This window comes from Rutidosis leptorrhynchoides, chromosome 2 (assembly GCF_046630445.1).
Source record: "Rutidosis leptorrhynchoides isolate AG116_Rl617_1_P2 chromosome 2, CSIRO_AGI_Rlap_v1, whole genome shotgun sequence".
Lineage (NCBI taxonomy): Eukaryota > Viridiplantae > Streptophyta > Magnoliopsida > Asterales > Asteraceae > Rutidosis > Rutidosis leptorrhynchoides.
In genome coordinates this window covers 278,746,380-278,755,027 of record NC_092334.1, presented here as the reverse complement: position 1 = coordinate 278,755,027, position 8,648 = coordinate 278,746,380, and positions in this window count along the sequence as shown.

Sequence of the window (8,648 nt, the reverse complement as noted above, 5' to 3'; positions counted from 1 at the left end):
CTTGACCCAGACTTTGCTCCCTTCGATGAATCTGAATTTCATGAAGGTAGGCCGGAAGGCAACTCTGCTTATGATTCTCCTCTTCCTAATATCACTAACCCTGCTGTCACCTCTTCCAATGTTCAAGAGCCAACTCTTCCTGCTCATGTGAGGGCTTTGCAGGCCATCATTGCAAACCCTGCCACTAAGGATAAAGAATTCGCAACTCTTATTCAGGTATGAATGATAAGACCATCTACATGTATATGCTTGTAATTTATTAATGTGAGCTGTTTGAAATAACTCATAAAATTTTATTGATGTACAGGGTTTTGTTATCCCCGAGCTGAAACCCCAATTCTCTGCTCTCCGTTCTCATCAACTCAGGAAATCAACTATGGCAGCTCATGTACTGCTAACCAACCACCTGGACTCTGTGCTGCAACTGCAGGAACATCAAGAGTCTATTCTTGCCTTTGCTCGTAAAGACATAGCTGAAAGTGCAAATGCTCGTAAAAGAGCTGCTGATGCTAAGCGTGCCTTAAATGATGCGCAGAAAATAATAAAGGCTAAAGAAGTTGAGTTAAAAAGTGCTCAAGATGTTGCTGCTGTTCTGCAAGGGGAAAAGGATGCTGAGCAGGTGAATGTGGGTGAGCTGGAGAAACAGCTGAGTGAAGAGAGAGAGAAGTCTGCTGAGCTACTCCGGAGGGCAGAGAAAGGCGAGAGCAATTTTGGTGAGCTTAAGAAAGGTGTGCCAGGTCTGATAGCTAAGGTGCTTGGATCCAGTCTTGTAGGGAATCCCTACAATGATTATGTTGATGCTGCATGCGCCCATGCTATTGCTGATGTGACCGACAAGCTGTTCAAACGCCTTGCTCCCAACCAAACGCCTTCTGCTGCCATTGCCAAACTTATGCCTCCTGGTACTCAAGAAAAAGTTGATGAGGCCAAGAACAAATTGATAAATCTGAAGATAAATGTTTATGATGAAGTATGCAGCAAAGAAGACTCTTCTGCTCAAGATGTACTTGGCGTGCAGTTTAATTGATCTTTGTAAAAATTTCAAACAATGTTTTGTAATAAACTTCTTACTGACTTTAACATTATATATATATATATATATACTGACTTTATTGTGATGACTATGTGTGCTTATATGCTTGTTGCAAATATTTTTATGTTTAACGCTTTAAAACCAATCAATTATGCACCTGAGCATAAAATTTCTATACACAATTGTACAGTGTATAATTTGAGCAAATCATTTTGAAAAGTGCATAAGGTAACTCATATGTAAATGCCTTGCAGTATCAAGAATACGATGTCTGATTACTCCTTCCATCATAAAATTAATGAGGAAGAATTATGAAGTGTTTTAGAAGAATGACTATAAATCAATAAACTCTCCGTCTTACGCCTTCCGTCATAAAGTATATGAGGAAGAATTGCTAATTATTTTTCCTTCATACATAAAATATATAACTTCATTCTGTGAAGTAATTTTTTATAATGTTTGTCATGACAAGTATCTGAGTTTTGTATCATGCCTCGATGCGTTCTAGTAAAACTTAAACGTTTTCTAGCCGATCCCTTGTGCCTTTACTGGCCGGCACAAAAGCTTCCGCCATCGGAGGTATTTCAAAATACGATCCTTCTGTGGGCAGGTTATAAATGTAATGTTTTACATTTGTCACGGGCAGCACTTTGTTTAAGAAAAATATAAAATTATTATTCAGTACTGTACAATACATAAACGATTGATGACGACTTTTAGGTGGATCAAGCCTAATTAGTGCGTCGCGAATGTTTAATGTATGCAATTGCTAATGTATGCACTGCAAAATAACCACAATGGTTCACAGTAAGTTTGATAAACGCTGCTTCATCTTATAATTCGAAATTTGTTCTTCAAATGCCAAACAGGCATGAGTACAACGATTGTAAAAGACTATTTCTATTGAAATGCTAAATGAAACTGCTCTTTATTGAAAAGATAAACACTGTTCTTGATAACTTGTTGACAAATTGCTTCTTCATATGCCGAGCGCCCAGCGCTGTCCGGCCTTCACTCTTGCTTACGGGATGAAAAACTCCTGAACTTCTTCCTCGCTGAATAACCTATCACGCCTTCTCTGATTCATTCTGCCTTCTGGCCCATTTGTAAATGTTGATCTTTCCCTTGTTGGCTGAACATACTGGTGAATGTATGGCTGCGACTCCATTTGGAGTGGGGAATCTGACCTCTGCATGGGCCGTCGATGTTATTGCTCCAAACTTAGCCAATGCTGTTCTTTGAAAAAGGACATTAAAATGAGAATTGCCATCTATGATTGTGAAATCAATTGTTTCCGTTCTCAACAATGGGAATGTGCCCATAACAACTTCCAAACGGATCTGCCCCATGGCATTTATCGGTGCTCCTGTTAGTCCAGAAACTTTCAACCTCGTTTGCCTAGCTCTGCTCTGCACATGCGTTGGAAAAGTTCTCAAACAATGCCAGTAGATGATGTCAGCTTCACTTCCTATATCTGTGTAGATACAATTGACAAACTTATTTGCTATCTCTGCTGAAATGATCACTGGTTAGACGGACAACGCCCAATTCTGAATTGGTTGAAAGATAATTGGGGCATATCTCCAGCTATCCAAATTGCTGTTTGATGATTCACCTTCTTCATAATGACCATCATTAATCCAAACCATCTTGATTACAACTTCTGGAGTTGTCTCACGCTCTGTGATCCGTTCTCCGTACTGCGGTTGGTTCTGATTATCTCTTCCGCCATGCTGCTCTCTTCTGTTCTCTCCACGGCGTCCTCTGCTACCATCATTCCTTTGCCACGCAAATTTCCTGCGAGGATCATTCCTCCTGTACTGTTTGCCAGGCAACAAATGATTCAATTCTCCTGCCTTGATTTTCGCTATGATTTCCCTCATCAAAGATTTGCAATTGTCCGTATCATGGCCCCATGCCTCATGGAAATCGCACCACAACTCACTCTTTGGACCCTCCCTTTCTTCCATAGGTGCTGGAGCATTGAAAGTGGTCCGAATTGGTTCAGTGAAGAGGATCTCTTTCGGAGTTTTGGTAAGCGCCATAATCAACGGGTGCCTTTCTATTGGCTTTCTGTTGTGGTGAAAATCATTAGGGTGATTGTTTCCTCTCCATCCTCCATTTGAATTGTCATTCCTTCTCTGATTTCTGTCAAAATACCGTCCTCCGTTGTGCGGCTTGCTACTACTGCCAGTATCAAACTTGTTCAACCCACGCTCACCAGCTCGAACATGCCTCTGTGCAACCTCCAAAGCTTGATGCAATGTTTTTGGCAAGTCATACCGTAATGCATGAACAAGTGCACTAAACCGTCGTTGGTCTAAACAGAAAATGAAACCAGATACAAGCTGTGATTCTGGACAATCAGGAATCTTCTGTGCTTCAAGTGTATAACGCTTCATAAAATTGCTCAAAGATTCGTTATGATGCATTGTGATCTCGTGTGCATCAAGATGTGTCAGAGTACAGCTCCGTAGATTTTGGTATTGCATCACAAATTTTGCTCTCAAATCAAGAAAACTGGTAATACTCCTTGGCGGCAAACTAGCAAACCATTCGCGTGCCATTTTCTGCAATACCATAGGAAACATATGGCACGCAGTTTCATCCTCCCAATGCTGCAACCTCATAACACCTTCAAACATAGTCAGAAAATCTTCCGGATCCGTTGTGCCATCATAAACTCTAATTGCTGGTACAGCAAGATTTCTGGGCAATGGATAATTAGCAATTCGATCAATGAAACACTGCGTTGATTCTGCCATCACTGGTGGCTTGGTGGCTTGTTCTCCAGTAATGAGGGCAAAAATGTTGTCCACAGCCACAGCACGGACGGCGGGCTACGCTAAGCGTTGCTTGTATTTTGCTGGAGCTGTCTACTTAAGAATGTCATTTAAAAGCAACACTGCCTGCTTTTCTGACATGAACTCATCTTTGTCAATTTCATCATCAGAGTCATTATTATCACAACTCAGGTCATTATCATCCCCAGAATCATCAATAAGACTGCCCAGCTTGTCAAGTAGCCTGGATAACTTGTACTTTGATATAGATTTCCTTTTCATTATCTGCTTGTCTTTGCCATCCGCTATCCGCCAAAAAGGTATAAATGACGGACATCGCCGTGGCTGCATAAATGGTCGTCGCTCTGGATTAGTAACAAAATTTGGAAGTCTTTCTTCACTTTTAGCTGTCACTTCTTCGATTACTGGCCTTTTCTTCGAATTAGTTGCCAAATGTTTAAGCCTCTCTGTAGTTTCAGCAACTGTTTCTTCAATCGTACCATCTAGTGGTGAAATAGGTACATCTTCAACAGTGACCATGTCATCAGTTGATGGAGGATTGACTGTTTCAAGTACAAATGGAACTTCAGCTGCTTTCCTTCCTTTTCCGTTTCGTGTGTTCTTTGCATTAGTGGATGGCGCCATTATTAACACCTATTTCCTTATGAGGTAAGGCTTAGTATGTCAACAAGAGACTAGAAGTAATCTAGCTTTTAGGAGGGCGGAGTGTTGCCGATTGATTTTTACCCTCGGGAAATAATCCCTGCAGACCCGGTACACAAGTGTAAGAACTTGTGGGGTGGCTTAATCAATCTGTCATCCGCAGAGCGTATAGGTGCTAGCCGGATGACTTCTAGTGAGAGAAAGTAGAGAGAGAAAGAGAGAAGTGAAGTCTCAGCTCTCAAAGTTGTCAGAATGTCTGAACCTGTGTAAAATGACGACCCAAGGGGTCTATTTATAGTGTCAGATCTACCAGATTTGTTTGGGGACATGTGTCGAATGATGATACGTTCTGTTACATGTGTTCTGAAATTTATGCTAAATGCGGCGCTCTCCGACCAGGGCTTATGCGCTAAGCGGCCTTCAGGGCTTACGCATGACGGAGCAGCCTGTACAGCGGAGAATGCTGGACGGACAACTCCACAAAACTGTTGTTTCCAGCCTTCCTGATGCTACTTTTATGCAACCGTTATGCCTTTTATGCGTGTATACGATAGGATACACCATTACTGAGTTTCTTGCTTGGATATGTTCTCCCCTCTCTTTTTGGTTAAAAATGTATCTCTTAAATCTTCGAATTCAACTGTGTCTTTTCGATTTCGCACAACTTCGCTGAATCTACAACTGTCTATGAAAGACTGGGGTGAGACACATGTGTTACCTTTGTTTGTCTGAGTTTGTGTTGTTGTTACGTTGCTCTTTGTCTCCATATGATTTGCAGTGTCCTTAGCCTTTGAAGATGCATATTAACCCACCATTGATCCTGATTTCTTTATACTACATTTTTTAGAGTTTATTATGTTATATTTTCTGCGAAAATATAACACAATAAACTGGGGGGGCGTGATCATATATATAGGCATATATATGTATTTTTCAAGTGCAAAAGGCAACTTTAATGCAAGTTCAAACAGAACCGCGGATATGAGTTAGCATTTATGCGCTGCGCCTAAAACATTTCGGAAGCCCGCAGAAAGTAAGTGTGCGAAGATGTCTCGCACAAACATTGCGGATATGTCGGTGCTGCGCAATCATTGGTTCCGCGGATATTCCAAACCTATAAATGGGAGCTTGCCTCTCATTTTAATTTGTTGATTCTGTGCAATTGCCAAGGTTTTTATGGTTCGCTTGTGAATACGCCCAAGCCTCAATCATAATCAAGCCAAGGTAATGAGATCAAGACCGGGACGTGGTGATTGATCACTTGAACCTAAGTGAAAGACGATCATAAGGTCCCAAAAACATTATCAACACCATCATCCACCCCTCATTGCACTCAATTCCTAAATTAGTTCTAAACATCTAATTTAGGATTGATCAATTGGCGCCATCCGTGGGACCTAAATTAAAAATTGAATTCGATAGATCTATTCTGTGTTATTGAATGATTTAATTGCGAATTTAATTATATTCATGCTCTTGTTCGATGATTTGCAGGATTGCACGTTCACAGTATCTGGTTATCTTATTTGAGAAGAAAATGAAAAAGTTAAATGACGATGCAGTTTATGAGAAAACTGCGAATTTGTCAAAGCTTCAATGCCAACGGAATCATAGATTTAAAAGTGATTCGAAGGCTAGTAATCTTGCAAGATCAAATCGAAAATGGTCAGTGGAGCCAAATTCGCGCAAAAATGATCCAGCTTGTGTGAGCAAGCAACAAATGCATGAAACAAAGATAATAGGTATGGTTCATAAGTGAAAGATAGCTCACAAGAGAAAAGTTGCGGAAACGCTTGAAAAATGGCAATTCTCGCCAATAACGTTTCTGCCAACGCAGAATTATGGCGCAAATAAATTCACTAATAATCGTATCTTGCAAAATTACAAACATTGGAATCATAATTATGAAAGTGCATGTGGACACAGGAAGCAGTGTAGATATCATATATGAGCAATGCTTTTGCAGACTACCAGAAAGTATCAAAGCAGAGTTGATACCTACTGCAGTTTCATTATCAGGTTTCACAGGAGAATCCGCAGGGCCAGTTAGACAATTATCGCTCAAATTTGAGCTTGTTGATGAAGCAGATGAAAAATTAATGCGACAATCATGTTTAGATCTGTATGTTATGTGCTCTGCTTCGCGTTATAATATGTTGCTAGATCGCACTGCATTATCAAAGCTGAGAATAATTCCCTCAACTATACACGGAATGATAAAGTTTGCAACATGCAAAGGTGTTGCAACCATGAGTTCTGAAATGATACAACCAATTTGTGCATATGTTAATCTTCAAGGAGCGGTGAATGCAAATAACAGTGCGGAAGATAGTTTGGTTGTCATAAACCGAGCTTATCCAGAACAAACAATCAAAATTGGCGATAATCTGGATGCAGATATTAAAAGCCAATTAGTGCAACTGCTTACTACAAATATGGATGTTTTTGCCTGGTGTGAGCAGGATATGACTGGTGTTCCACGAGAATTAGCGGAGCATAGACTTAATGCAAACCCTACGCTAAAACTAATAGTTTAAAAGCGCAGAGGTATGGCTTCAGATCGCATGAAGTGGTTATGCGCAGAAGTAAATAAGCTTGTTAATGTAGGGATTCTGTGCGAAGTTAAATATCGAACATGGGTTGCGAACCCAGTGCTGGTTAAAAAGCCCGATGGATTGTGGCGAATGTGTATCGATTTTAAAGATATCAATAAAGCTTGTCCTAAGGACAATTATTCGCTGCCAGAAATAGATTGGAAGGTTGAATCGATAAATGTGTATCCTTTTAAGTGCTTTTTGGATGCTTATAAAGGATATCATTAAATCCCAATGGTGGAGGAAGACGAAGATAAAACTGCATTTCACAAGGGAAAAGGCATATTTTGTTATATCAAGATGCCATTTGGACTTAAGAATACTGGAGCTACATATCAACGCTTGATAGATTGCGCATTCAAAACCCAAATTGGGCGTAATCTTGAGGCGTATGTAGATTATCTGGTAATCATAAGCAAAGCACAAGAGCAAATGTTGCAAGATATTGCGGAAACATTTCAAAATCTGCGCAAAATAAATATGAAGCTAAACCCGTCCAAATACAGTTTTGGAGAAAAGGACGGCAAATTTTTAGGATATTATGTTACTGAACAAGGCATTAAAGCTAATCCCAAAAAGATAGCCACAATTGAAAACATGACTGCGCTAAAAACAATAAAAGAAGTGCAAAGCTTGACAGGCAAATTGGCGGCTTTGACTAGATTTTTGTCAAAGGCTGCAGAAAGGCAACTGCCATTCTTTAAAACACTTAAAGGATGTTTAAATCAGAAGAACTTTGTATGGACTGCGGAAGCGGATAGCGCGTTTCAGGAAATGAATCAATTGTTGGCAACATTACCTACGCTAACTGCGCCAATAAAGGGCGAAATTTTGTACTTATATGTTTCAATTGCGAACGAGGCTTTTGGCTCAGTGTTGGTTGTGGAACGTGATAAAACGCAAAATCCAATTTATTTTGTAAGTAAGGTACTTACCGAAAGCGAAATCAATTATGCGCCAATGGAAAAGTTTGTTTATGCATTGTTGTTAACATCAAGAAGGTTGCGGAGATATTTTCAGGGGCATCCTATTCACGTATTAACTAATTTGCCAGTTAAACATGTTCTCAACAAGCCTGAATTATCTGGAAGGCTTGCTAAATAGGCAATTGAATTAGGATCTTATGAAATAACATATCTTCCACGAAATTCTGTGAAGGGACAAGTTTTGGCGGATTATTTAGCAGAACTGACAAGCGAATTGCAGGTAATTCACGAGCGAACAGAGTTGAAGCATGTTCAAGGTGAAATATGGGATTTGTTCACAGATGGCGCATCATGCGCAGAAGTTGCAGGTACGGGCTTAATTCAGACAAACCCAAAGGGTGAAGAACATACATATGCGCGACGTTTCAATTTTGATGATACAAATAATGAAGCTGAATATGAGGCGCTGGTTGCTGGATTAAACATTGCGCTTAAACTAAACATCACTAAGTTACGCGCATATGTTGATTCGCAGTTAGTCTCCAATCAGTTCAATGGATCCTTTGATACGCATGAGCTCTCTATGCAAAAGTATTTAAAGTTTCTAAAAGAAACTGCAGAGAAGTTTGAGCATTTTGAGCTCGCACAA